The following is a 15284-nucleotide window of genomic DNA, read 5'->3' as shown; positions in this document are numbered from 1 at the left end:
TGCAACCTTTGCCTATAGCCGAGTGGAAGTGGGAGCATGTCACGATAGATTTTGTTGTGGGCCTTCCAAGGACTCAACGAGGTACTGATGCAATTTGGGTAGTAGTTGACTAGTTGACCAAGTCGGCCCACTTTATACCTTTGCGTATGAGTGACTCAGTAGATCATCTTGTCGACCTCTATACTAGGGACATAGTAAGGTTACACGGGATCCCTATAACAATTGTCTCGGATAGAGATCTGCATTTCACGGCTCGGTTATGGCAAAGCCTACAGAGTGCCTTGGGCACGAGATTGACTTTTAGTGCTGCGTATCATCCTCAGACTGTCGGGCAGTCCGAGCGTACTATTCAGATCCTTGAGGATATGTTTTGGGGTTATGTTTTTTATTTTAAGGGGTCGTGGGAGAGACACTTGCCCTTAATGGAGTTTACCTATAACAATAGCTTCCAATCGAGTATTGGTATGGCACCGTTTGAGGCCTTGTATGGTCAACCGTGTAGATCCCCTATGTATTGGGCCAAGGTGGTTGATACACCAAATGTTGGGTCCAAAGTTAGTCCGGGAAATGACAGAGAAAGTTGCACTCATTCGTAAGAGGTTGGCTACTGCCCAAAGTCGCCAAAAAAGTTATGCCGACCGTAGGAGGAGACCCTTGTTCTTTGAGGTGGGGGACTATGTCTTCTTGAAGATATCACCTAGGAGGTGTTTGATGAGGTTTGGAAAGAGTGAGAAGTTGTCCCCTCGATTCACTGGGCCTTTTGAGATCCTTGAGCAGATTGGAAATGTAGTTTATCGTTTGGCTTTGCCGCCACAGGCTTTCGGGGTTCATGATGTGTTTCATATTAGCATGCTTCAGAAGTATGAGCCAGATCCATCGCATGTGTTGGATTAGACTGAGTTAGAGGTAGATAAGGATGCCTCGTATGAGGAAAGACCGATGAGAGTCTTGTATACTCGGGACCAAATCTTGCGAGGCAAACATCACGGGGTTGAGGAAGCAACTTGGGAATGTGAGTTGGAAGTCTATGAGAAGTATCCAGACTTATTTGTTGATGTTTAAGCATTTATTGAAATTTTGAATATGTTAATGAAATATGAAAACATTGTATATATTTTGAGAATATGGAAACTGTGATAACCCTGTTCAGTATTATGCTAATTGATCTTTATTATGAATATGATTATGTGTTTGATATGATTTTGAGTGCCATTTATATGAATATATGTGGTTTTGAATTTCTATCTGTTCACCGTAGGAAAATCTGTTTGACTTTCTGCTTTAGAATTTAAATTGAAGGCCCTATCGGCCACAGAAATCGAAATTAACTATGCCATTGTGATTGGCGTAATTTTTAGAGCCCACGGTGAAATTTGATTGAAAATTGATTCAGATCAAATTAAATTGATTAAATTGATGATGTAATGCTCAATTATTTAATATTAATGAAATGTGTTTGAGAGGAGCTTATATAAAGGGCCAATTACACTCTCATTTTGTTGTTTGAGGCTCAAATCAGATTTTATACCTTAGGGAGAGAGTGAGGCCGGCTTAGAGAGAGAGAGAGAGAGCTCAAATTGAAGGTTTGCTCAAGAGGCTTGAGAATCTTGAAGATACACGCAAGATTTAACTAGAATGTGTGAAGATTAAAGCTCCTAGGTGAGTAAATTCATGAGTTTGAGCTTGTGATTTTGTGAATTCTAGATTAAATGGTAATCAAGAACATGAATTGAATTGATTATGATGAAAATGAGTTGGTTTTGATAAATTGGAAGTCAACATACACATGCATGTAGGAAATTGCCATGAATTTGTATGTTTGAGCTTGAAAGACATGATCCATGTTGAATCTTTGATTGAAGTTCATGCTTTTGATCATCTCTTCATCATTTGAATTGGGAATGAGAGCTATGTCTCACATGTATGTACAATTCATAAGAGTATGAGTTTTGAATACATGAAATTGTTATGTTGGAAATAAGTTTGGTGTAATTTGGGACATGCATGTGATTAATTCATGAAATTAAACTTCATAATGTAATGAATTTGGTGTTGGATCATGTTAGTAAATGTATATGTGAAGTTTGAGTCATAATATGCAAGATATGTTGATTTGAATGCAAGTTTGAAGCTCAAGAATAATTTTGGATTTTCCAGAATTTGGCATGTTCGCTCGAGCGGGGAAGGCGCCGCTCGAGTGTGAAATACGAGCTCCCAGAACTTTTTGCAAACATGGATGTCTACTCGAGCAGGGATATTTACGCTCAAGCGGGGAGCCATGTAACGAGACTTTCCGCTCGAGCGTAAAAATGTGGCAACCGGTACTTTTGCAGACCATGAGGGTCCACTCGAGCATCGAAACCCATGCTCGAGCGGGGACCCCTGTTTCAGAAATTTTGTAAAAGTGTTCTGTGTTTCATTTTCCGTTCTCTTTCACTTCTAAGTACTCTTAGGCATGCATTGAACATTATGAATGAATTAAAAGAATAAGAAAGAAACCTAAGAGGGATGTATGAATTAAGAACAGACTGAATTGATTGTGACCCATATGTGATCATGAAATGTGTAGGGTCAAGCACGAGGACAAATCCACCGGCAGATCACTGTGAGTATTATCTTAATAAAGATATTTGAAGTATGTTATTTGTCCAATAGCTTACTTCTATATAAGTCTTATAAGTTTGTTACATTGAAATGGGGACAAATATCTGTATGACACAAATGAATCGGCCAGAGGCCGTATGACATGAATGAATGGGCCAGAGGCCGTATGACATGAACGAATGAGCCAGAGGCTGTATGACATGAATGAATGGGCCAGAGGTCGTATGACATGAACGAATGGGCCAGAGGCCGTATGACATGAATGAATGGGCCAGAGGCCGTATGACATGAATAAATGGGCCACAGGCCGTATGACATGAATGAATGGTAGTCTGACATATGAATGATTGGGCCAGAGACCGTCCAACATGAATAATAGTTTGATACGAATGAGTGGGCCGAAGGTCATCGGATACGAGCGATTGGGCCAAACGGTCGTTAGACATGAATGGATGAGCCAAAGGCCGTCGGGTATGAGTTAATTGGGCCCAAGGCCGTTTGATACGTCTAGAACTTTAGTCGATTGATACATTAAATAGAAACACGAATTGGGCCCAAGTTCGTCCGATATAACTGTTTCAAAGATTGTTCATGTATCTTCCTTATTTGATATTATGTACTAGGCTTTCACTCATGCTCATTCATGTCTATGTAGGTGAGCCAAGGGATGTCCAAACCCAGCCTCGGTGAAATATGTGAGAAACAATCAAGGTTTTGAAGAGTCAGCCCATACGTCTCACGCACGAGACTTATTTTTGCCCTTTTGCTATTTGGTTACATTTTGTTATGTTGGCGAGAATGTTGGATTAGTTTTGTATATAAGTTTTGGTTAGGCTGACTAATACTTGAATGATCCTGTGTATGTATAGAACGTTGTGTTGTTATCCCTTTGGTGTGAGTTATTAACAGATATATACATATGGACTGTTATGATGTGCCATGTAAGCATAGCTCTATGGACAAAAGTTTTAAATTTTGCCTCCGTTTGGCCCCTTTACTCTGATGAGTTATGTCTTATATGGTTTGAGGCCGTAGGTAATCTCTTGATTACTAGCCGGTTATGTCCTTAACCCATAGGGGCGGGTTCGGGTCATGACAGAAATATTGTATATGTTGTATATGTTTTGGAAACACGGATTTTAATGTAAACATTATATATGCTTTGAAAAAATGTGAATTGTGCTTTCAATGTTGGAACTTTTGTATCGAGTTGATGAAGATGGGTAACCGGAGGACAAGTCATGATGACGGAATTGATTAATTATCTTTATTGTGATCAGTTTAAACATAGTTTTAAAACTTGATTTGAAATTTTGGGGATGAAATTTCTTAAGGTGAGAGATTATAGCGATTCTGGTTTTAACCCGACCTTTTGTATCTTGGACTCGGGGTTTCGTGATTTCGTAGTGTTATTTATGTCTTTTTTCTCTCATACTTCCTTGAGTTTGGCTATTGGATTGTAATGGTTGCGTTTGGAACAGGTTAGTTGCTTGGTTTTCAAACGTTTGTTGTCTATAATTTTACTCCTCCGTTCGAGCGACACTTCTTGCGCTCGGACAGGCTTTGTGAACTCTCAGTACTTTTGCAGATCTGCAAAACTATTGGCAGAGTGTATTCTACGTTCGAGCGGTGCTTTCTGCACTCGAGCGGTCTCAGCTCGAGCGACATTTCTTGTGCTTGAGCGTTGGGTCTGTTGTCTGCAAAACTACTGGGAGTGTGCATTCTACGCTCGAGCAGAATAACTTATTATGTGATAACCCTGATCCGTATTACGCTAATTGGTCCTTATTATGAATGTGATTATGTGTTTGATATGATTTTGTGCACTATTTATGTGAAAATATGTGGTTTTGAATTTCTATCTGTTCACCGTAGGAATATCTGTTTGATTATCTGCTTTGAAATTTAAATTGAAGGCCTTATCGGCCACAAAACCCGAAATTGACTGCGCCATTATAATTGGCGTAATTTTTAGAGCCTACGGTGAAATTTAATTGAAAATTGATTCGAATCAAAATAATTAGATTCAGAACGATTAAGTTTTGTTATTTAACTCTAATCAATGTGATTAGTGAAGGACTATAAAAGGAGGACTATTATGCTTATATTCATCTTTTTGAGCTCAAAACCAAAAATTGCTCCAAGGAAAGGAAGTGAGGGTCGGCTAGAGAGAGAGAGAGAGAGGGAGACAATTGAAGTTTTGGTCTTGAGCTATAATAAATTGAAGACCAACTCAAGGATTAAGCATAAGTTTGGGAGATTAAAGCTCCTAGGTGAGTAATCAACCCTTGACTCATGAATTTGAGTTGTGATTTTATGAATTGAAGATTAAATAGTGATCTAGAACATGAAATGAGTTGGTTTTGATGAATTTGAAGTCCATATGTGCATGCATGTAGAGAATTCCAATGAAATTACATAATCTAGCATGTAGTATGTGAATTATGAAAGATTGTGAGTTGAATCATACATGCAAGCATGTTTATGTTGAATTCCATAAGAATGAACACCATTTGCATCATTTGAAATAGAAATGAAGTCAAAATTAGCATGCATGTTTGAATATTAAAGATATGGAGCTTGTATGAGGTTTGAAGACATGAGTTTGAATTATACAAAAGAAATGTTGATTAATTTTGAAGATTGGACCATGATTTCGAGCAATTGGCTCCATATTGTTTGTGTACTCATGCTATATATTGTGTTTCTCCATTTTGGTACCTTAATTCGAGCTTTGGAGCCTTTGAATGTCGAAATTGAACTCAAGAACAAGTTCTGGAAAACCCAGAATTCTTGAAGTCCGCTCGAGCGGGGGAACCGCCGCTCGAGTGTAAAATACGGGCTCCCAGAACTTTTTGCAGACATGGTGTCCGCTTGAGTGGGGAAGTTCACGCTCGAGTGAGGAGCTGTGTAGGTTGACCTTCTGCTCGAGCGTCCGGGTTCGCGCTCGAGCGTGAAAATGACATAACCAGTACTTTTGCAGACCTCTTGGGTCCGCTCGAGCGGGGAAGTCCACGCTCGAGTTTCCCCGCTCGAGCGGGGACCCTTGTTTCTGAAATTTTGAAAATGCATTTTCGTTTTCCGTTCTCTTTCGCTTCCAAGCACTCTTAGGCATGCATTGGGCATTATGAATGAATTAAAAGAATGAGAATGAAGCCTAAAGAGGGATATGTGAATTAAGAACAGATTGAATTGTTTATGACCCGTTGTGTTCATGTAATGTGTAGAGTCAAGCTCCAGCGCAAACCACTCAGCCGATCACTGTAAATAATATCTTATTAAAGATATCTGAAGTATGACATTTGTCCAATTGTTTACTCCTATGTAAGCCTTATAAATCTGTTTATCTGAATGGCGGACAGATGTTTGCTATGCCAAATGAATGGGCCAAAGGCCAGTTTGACATACATGAATGAATGGGCCAGAGGCCAGTATGATCTGAATGATAGAACGAATGGGCCAAAGGCCAGTTTGACAGGAAATAATGAATGGGCCAGAGGCCAGTATGATCTGAATGATAGAATGAATGGGCAAAAGGCCAATTTGACATGAATGAAAGACAAGTGGGCCAAAGGCTAGTTTGACATGAATGAAAGATAAGTGGGCCAAAGGCCAGTTTGACATGAATGAAAGACAAGTCGCCCAAAGGCCAGTTTGACATGAATGAAAGATAAGTGGGCCAAAGGCTAGTTTGACATGAATAGATTGGGCCCGAGGCCGTCCGATGTGTTTGGAACCGCAGTTATTTGACTTACATATGAGTATATATATGTATTAGATAGAAATATGAATTGGGCCTAAGGCTGTTTGATGTATATTGTTCCAATGTATCTTCTTTATTTGATATTATTCACTGGGCTTTCGCTTACGCTCACTCATGTGTTTGTAGGTGAGCCAAGAGAGGTCCAAACCCAGCCTCAGTGAAGCTTGTGTGGAACAACCAAGATTTTGAAGAGTCAGCCTTTGCGTCTCACACACGAGACACGCCTTCGCCCTATGCTACCTTGTGTTATTTTGTTATGTTGGCGAGGACTTTAATTTATGTTTGTACATAGTTTGGATTGGCTGACCTAGATTGGAATGATCTTGTCTGTATAGAACTTTATGTTACTGTATTTTTTGACGTGAGTTATTAATATGTATATGTATGGTTTGTGATGAGGTGCCATGTAAGCACAGCTCTATGGACAGTTCATTTGAATTTTGCTTTCGTTTGGCCCCTTTACTCTGACGAGTTATGTCTGGCTTGGTTTGAGGCCGTAGGTAATCCCTTGATTACTGGCCGGTTATGCCCTTACCCCATAGGGACGGGTTTGGGTCATGACATATTATGTCTAACGTTCGAGCGTCACTTCTTGCGCTCAAGCGGACTGTGTATATATCAGTTCACAACAACACCTTTCTACATCACTGTTTTATATCTTTTTGTCTCAAAACCATATATCTAGATCCTCTCTCTCTAAAACTCACTCTCTTTGTACATTTTCACCTAGATTTAGTGGTTTCTCTACCTATATGCCTTTGTTAAAAAGGTAGAGCACCTCAAGGGCTACATTTTGATCAGAATAGAACTTGGTTTGGCGTCTTTGAAGTTCCTCCATTGCTTTCTTGATCTCTAGCTTCAAGGTAGGGACTTTCTACACTATTCTATGAGTTTTAATTTGGTTATTTGTTGATGTGTAAAGAATATTGGAATTTAGGATGATTTTGAACAAACCTAAGGTTTGAGGGGTTATATTAAAGATGGTTATGGGAGTAGATGCGAGATTGTGTTGTGATAAATTTGTTGATTTTGATATCCGGGATGGGTTTTGGAAGAAAATATAGTTATGCGCTAAAATGTCTCAAGTAGTTATTCTGTATAAATAAATGAAATTTGAATTAGGAATATGAAATTGGATGAATGTTTATATAAATGGCAGAGTTGGATATGTATTACCTCTCACTTATGAAAATTTGGATAATTTATCTATCTTAAAGATTGTATATCTATTTAGAAATATTTGTTTTGGGCCATCGGTGGAAGATAGCTATACTTGTTATAAAAATTGCATGAGGATTAGGTGAATTGAAACTAATATCTTATCTGTTGTCGTTGAATATGACTATGTTTTTGATACATTGTAAATGTATGATGTTTTCGGAAAAGAAAGGGGATGTACTCCATGTTTGGGAGAGGAAAGGGGATGGACTCTATTGAATCAAGTTAGCCTGTGTGTCCGGGGTGAAAGTCCCAAAAACTGTGCATATACAGGGGTGCCGATTCCCGCGAACGAAATATCCGTAAAATGGCAAAATGTAAGTATTTTGTATAATCGTTGTGTTGGTTAGAAACCCACTGAGTTGTACCCTCAATTTGGTTATCTGAATGAAATGGTGAATGGCTTATGAATTGAGATAAAAATAATGGAAATATAAAGCTTGGCATAGCATGTGTTTGTAAAAGAGTTATAAATGATTTTATCATGGGCATTGAATATGCATATCATACTTATATCTTTGTTAGGATTTATACATTGTGTTAGATTGTTTCTATTGGGTTTTGACTCACCCTGTTTGGGAAAACCTTTTCAGGTGTTGATGATATGCCTCCGCCAAGGCAATAGCTTGGGAGCAATCGTTGTGTTGGTTAGAAACCCACTGAGTTGTACCCTCAATTTGGTTATCTGAATGAAATGGTGAATGGCTTATGAATTGAGATAAAAATAATGGAAATATAAAGCTTGGCATAGCATGGGTTTGTAAAAGAGTTATAAATGATTTTATCATGGGCATTGAATATGCATATCATACTTATATCTTTGTTAGGATTTATACATTGTGTTAGATTGTTTCTATTGGGTTTTGACTCACCCTGTTTGGGAAAACCTTTTCAGGTGTTGATGATATGCCTCCGCCAAGGCAATAGCTTGGGAGCAATCGGGGCTGAAGGCTTCTCTTTTGTGTATTATGTTATTGTTTTGATTCAAACCAAGGGCTTTACATGTATTAGATTTATATCTATTTTTGTTATAACCAAGTATGGTCTTGGAAAGATTTAAGCCTATAGGGCATTTATTTTTGTACTATGAACTCTAATGAAATGAAAATTTTAAATAATTTTTAATAAAAATTTATTCAGAATTTTTTTGGGTGGGTAATTGTATAATAAGGATTAAATTTTTATAGTATGCGATTTATGTGTAAAATAAATCTAAATCACAAGATAAAAATTTTAAATAATTTTTAAGTTTTTTGGGTGAATAATAATTTTTTAATTAATAATGGTGTGTTTATAGTATTACTCATTATGAAATTGTAATTTTTTTTTAGTTTGCATTATGCAATTCTATTTAACGGAAGGAAAAAAGAGGTCTTTGACTTTTCAGTTCCCCTTCCAATGAGAAGTTATTCTGTGGTTCTGAAATTCCACATCAGCATTGAGCTTGACCAATGAGAATAATACATGAGAAAAAAAATTCACAAAATATGAAGTACTTTAAATTTTTTTTCAATAACTGTCACATTATTTAAAATTTTATTAATTGGACACACCACATTATATCTGGCTTATTCAATAATTTCTCCTCTATTGAATAATTTCTCATCTTGAATATCTTTCATGTGTCCAACTTCCTCCCACTCCTCTAACACCTCTGTCGTAGTCTCTCTATTAGCTATTATCTTAATTGGTAGAACATTTTTCCAATCCAAAATCTAGATTGGCATACACTATTTGAGACTTTGGTCTTATTTTGATGATTCGAACTGTTTATTTTGTTAGTCATTTCATATATTTCATCCACAAAATAAATAAATAAATAAATAAGTCAATTCGATAACTATAACTTGTTCAATTTATTGCGTTTCTCATCAAAAAAATTTGTGATTTATTTTTTAAAAACACAATTGTTAAACTATATTTTATAAAAATCAAATCAAATTTTAAAATGCATATAAATTAGATGTAGGTAAAAAAAATTTAAAAAAATAAAAGAAAATCATTAAAGATAGAAAGACACAAAAAAAAAAAAAAAACCCTCAATTATAGTTTTAAAAACTAAACCGAACAGATGATAATATCATTTTGAACATTTCATTTGAGATGTCATGTGTAAGCTGCATGTCAAATTTTAATCTATTTAAGTGACAAATTTCTAATAAATTTTTTAAATTGATATAAATTTATAATTTAAAACAACAAGTATATCATTTTTTAGTTGTTGGGATAAACTTATATTGTGTCAAGAGGAGGTAGAGTGATAAATGACAATAATGGAGGGAGATAAATGGTAAGTTATTGTAGAAATAAATAACTAGGGCTGTTCAAAAATTCGTTCAAACCGGTAATCTGGATCGAACCAGACCGAATCATACGGTTTGGTTCGGTTCTATTAAGAATTGGTTTGGTTTCGGATTAAGAAATATGAGAACCGTAAAAACGGTTCGGTTAATGGATTTTATGAAAAAACCGTGGTTCGAACCGAACCGAATCGAATTTTAAAAGATATATATACAATATCAAGTTTTATTTTTATTAATTGGTTTTTTATAATTTTAATGATATTATGATAATATAGATATGTAGTATTAAGTAATGCCTTAATATTATTAGTTTTTATCACGAGTTAAATGTAATTAGTTTGAGTAATTATTTTGCTAATATTAACAATTTATTCTTGTAAATAGAAATTTTTGGAACCATAAACCAAACCGAAACCGAATCGTTTTTTCGGTTTGGTTCTGGTCCGGTTTTATAAGTGTAACGGTCTGGTCTAGTTCTCAAAATCACAGAACCGTTAGGATCGGTTCGGTTCTTGAATTTTCTCAAAATTGAACCAATCCGGATCGTGTACACCCCTAAGAAACAACTAAAAAAATAAAAATAAATATAAATAAAATAATAAATAATAAATAATCGAAAACTAAAACTAGAAGAGTAGTTGAGTTCGAAAAGGAGTGTAATTAATGATAGCAGACAAGAGTGGTCGTGGTTCAGTTCGAAAAGGAGAGTAATTAATGCTCTTAGAGACAAATACACTAAACTGCGTCAATGACAGCTGCAACTACACTTACGTGACTTCAGTCAAATTGCACCACCCAAGTGGATCTCAATAATAATAATTAGAGATAAGTTATGTGAGCATAAAAATCAAGCTATGTGAAGCCATTTAGCAAAGCAGCACAAGAAAGAGCACATTTAAAAGGAAATGGGTATCCAATGCAGAATTCCTTTTACTTTTCTTTTATTCCCATTCCTCTTGTTGTCTTATTCACTATTCCATCACAATACTTCACTACAACTGATACTTTAACACAATCCCAACCAATCTCAGCACGACAAACTCCCATCTCCTCTGGCCAAATCTTTGAGTTAGGCTTCTTCATTCCAAGCAATTCCAGTAAGCAATTGATTTATGATTATATATCAATTTTAAGTAGTAAATAACAATCTCAATCAAATAATCAAGACAAATCGACACAATAATTTTACGTGGAAAAATCACAATTGAACATCTCTAATTGTGATAAAAAAAATCACGGGTAACAGTCACAAAACAATCCACTAAGAAGATATAAAGGAATTACACAGGTATACTCTCAATTACCTAGCGAATCCACGCCCGAATTGAACCAATCCCTATGTGCCTCTTCCAATCCCGTCTTCACCTCGAAACTGTTTTGACGATGAGCCACTTCAGAATCTACCAAAACTTCAGGCTCAAATTCTTCGGAATCCACCGAGAACAACTCTCTCTTTTGTGTAGAACAAACAAATAATCTTTTGATGTATACTCTTTAAACCATGTGTTGAATATTTAATCAAAACATCAAAGAAAACTAGCAAAATATCCCTAAATATAAACCCTAGAACCCAAGAAGAAGATCTGGAGAAGTTATCCTACATTTCGACTGAAACACGTATTTATAGAAAACTGTCCCGCGATCTCCGCTCGAGCGTCAAATTGGCCGCTCGAGCGGACCTACGCTCAAGCTCGGAAAGTTTCGCTCGAGCGAGAAAAAACAACATCCAGTATTTTTGCGGGCGAAGAAACTTCTGAAACCCAGCATTCTCCGCTCGAGTGGGGAAATGTCCGTTCGAGCGGACAGGAAACTTGGAATGCATTTTTGCATTTTGCTTTGGGGGCGCTGCCCCAGACCCACCAAGGGACCCCTCCTGGACCTCCGCGAGCTGACCGGGCAGCTCGATCCCCGTCATAATCAGCGAAGTGGCAATCTTGAAAGAATTAACACCACAAACTTCTCTACAAAGCACGATTCGGGTTGGATTCACATCTAAACACTTATAGCCTCACTGAAATAAAAAAAGTGCGAAAACAAATATAACTTAAAGGAGTTTTGTCAAACGGGGTTGCCAAGAATAAAAACCTAACAATAATAATGGAAATATAAAGCTTGGCATAGCATGAGTTTGTAAAAGAGTTATAAATGATTTTATCATGGACATTGGATATGCATATCATACTTATATCTTTGTTAGGATTTATACATTGTGTTAGATTGTTTCTACTGGGGTTCGACTCACCCTATTTGGGAAAACCTTTTCAGGTGTTGATGATATGCCTCCGCCAAGGCAATAGCTTGGGAGGAATTGGGGTTGAAGGCTTCTCTTTTGTGTATTATGTTATTGTTTTGATTCAAACCAAGGGCTTTACATGTATTGGATTTATATCTATTTTTGTTATAACCAAGTATGGTCTTGGAAAGATTTAAGCTTATAGGCATTTATTTAGTTCAATTCTTTTGTACTATGAACTCTAATGAAATGAAAGAACATTATACTTTAATTCATATAGTTATTTACATATGGTCTTGGATGGATTAATAACATTTATTTCGGGGCGTTACATGCACAATGTAACAATATTATTGATTCGACATACAATAACATAGTCTTTTGGAGCCATATATAATTGGGCAAATCATACCACAATGGTATTAGCAAAAAATAATTACAAATAGATGGTAAACATTATAAATTTTACCATTTATTTGTAATAATTTTTTTGCTAATAATTTATGTGGATTCCGAGTTTGTGAATAAGAGACTCAAAAGAAATCAAGGTATACCCTCATTAGAGGCTTTTGAAATAAAGGAAATTTTTGTAGATCTCATACTTTTACAATTTTAGTAGATTAACCTGCAAAATATTAACAAGTCTCAGTATTGCTTGACTTAAATACTCTTATGTTATTAAAACATGAGACACATATAAACAAATTGGAGACGGTTATACTATTTGATTTAAAAATTTTAAATCTTGTAATTTCAGTTTTATATATTTATTTTTCAAAAAAATTATATGGGGGGCAAAATCCACTTTATTTCCTTAATTTGGGTCATTTGCACTTCACTTCTATTTCAATCATAGGCATAGAGTCCTTTTGTGGTTTTGATTGTTTAATACATTGCTCTATTTCATTAAAAAAATCGGTCCAAACAAATAAAAAAGAAAAAACTTTATATATATACCTTCAATACTCTCAGTATATATGGGTCTCACTTATTTTCATAATTAATAGATCTATAAGATAAAATATTATATCTATACTATTTTTGAAAATTCTCATTTTGGTTTGGAAATGAATATACTTTGTAATCATTTTGTTTTTTGGTAATGAATTAATAGGTCTTTTTCATATGAATTCTCTTTGTTTAAATCTTTATTTTGAATTGTAAGACATTGATTGATTTTATTTTTCCATTTTGATGCTATTAATCTAGACCATCTAATCTGAGATAAATGGTATTGATAATGAATTCTTAACCTATTTTTCCATTGATTTATTCCAGAATTCCGAAGTTTCTTATGCCTTAATTCATAATGAATTATTCCTTGTTTTCCAAAATAGTCTTTTATTGAAGTCTTAAAAAAAGAAGACGTTATGTGATATTGAAGAATAGATTTTAACTTGTACAAGTTAAGAACTTGTGTTTGTGATATTTTATAAAATACATATGCTTGTGACAAGGAGGATATCCTCTATTTTCTTTATCGCAATTTTAACTCACACTTAAGTTACTTCTTAAGACGAATTTCTAAACCCTAATCTCTTAATTCACACCATCATCATCATCATCACCACCAACCCACCAGCCTCCACCAACTTCGATTGCCGTCCTCCACCACCACTATGACGACTTCCTCTCCAGCTACGATCGTAGCACGATTTCTACCGCTGGCCACCACCATCACTAGCAATCCATACCACCATCACCAATCGAGAGAGAGTGGGATCTGGAAAACCCAGATCTAGAAGATAAGAAGAAGAAGAAGAAGAAGAGATTAGGCTATGGTGGCCGTGGAAATCGATGCAACCAGCTTTTCACCTTCGCCTGTTGTCTCCAAGCTACCAAAACGACAACTTACCTTTTCGCCACCATCACAGCCCCCACCGCCATCGCAACCTATACCGCTGCTATCTACCACTACAACGCGAGAGAGAGAGAGAAAGAGAGAGAGAGAGAGAGAGAGAGATCCAACGCTATGGTGTAGGAACCGAGACGGGGTTGACGGACAAGACGAGAATGACAACGGTGATGGGAAGAGGGAGCCTAAAGGGGGAGACAAAAATAATCAAATTTCAAAACAAAAAGATAGTAATGCCCTCTTCTAAATTTTTCATCCAAAACTCTAACTAAAACTAATTATTCACATTATTATAAACATAATTAATAATTAAACTACAAATTAGTTTAGTATTTGACTTTAATTTATGTTTAATTGAATTAGTGTTTTATTAAGTTTGAAACTAGGTGAAAATTTAGAAAAAAATAGAGTATTAGTCGAGGAAAGATAAAGCAAATAAGCGTGGGAAGAAATAGATGGTCACTTAATGTTTATCATATAGGTTTTTCTTTGAATCTTTCTCAACTAAAAAAATTGGCTATTAATTGAAAGATAGAGAAGTTTTGAAAGTTGTCAATAATCTCATCTCTTTCATCGGTGGTTTGCCATCAAGAAAATTTTCAGATCCAGACTTAGATCTGATTATTCACCAAGATCCAATACTGTTAACGCGTTTTATACTTTAAATGACCATTTTATACCAGAATTTTTATTTTGGAATGTAGAGGCAAGAATTAAGGTACCATAGCTAACATTTGTGATGATAAATGAACCGTGAAGATAATTGGTAATGTTTGTTTGGTAGTGATTGTTTTGATATCTTTTATTTTATTTTGGTTTATTTTTATTTATTTATTTATTGTGTTGCAATAATGCCTCTTTGTGTAGAGGTTCCCTCTTTTCATGTAGATTTTCTTCTCCATGTGTGAAGGTTTATTTTTGTTTATTTGTGGGGACTCATATTCTCCTTATGTGGAGATTCTTTTTATTCATTTTGAAATCTATTTTGTACTCTCTTTTTTTTTTTTTTTTTTTAACTAATCTATTTTATACTATGATATATTTTATTAAACAACTTATTGCCGGATATGTAATGTAAATCTCTTATTTTCCTAAAATAGAAAATAAAAAAAAAACCTTGTTAAAAGCAGCTTTGAGGCTAAAAAAAGGAAACAATTACAACCAAAATAAATAAATAAATAAAAACTACTCAAGGCTTAAGCCCTCTAACAAAATAAATTTTACGTTGTCAATTTAAATCCTTATTTATTGATTCTTTTTGAAAAATTTAAACCATTCACCTACTTTTGTTAAGTAAAACTGATGAAA

Source organism: Camellia sinensis, chromosome 9 (assembly GCF_055761805.1).
Source record: "Camellia sinensis isolate YWXY chromosome 9, ASM5576180v1, whole genome shotgun sequence".
NCBI lineage: Eukaryota > Viridiplantae > Streptophyta > Magnoliopsida > Ericales > Theaceae > Camellia > Camellia sinensis.
The sequence above is the reverse complement of the archived record's forward strand: the minus strand, read 5'-3'. Positions refer to the sequence as shown.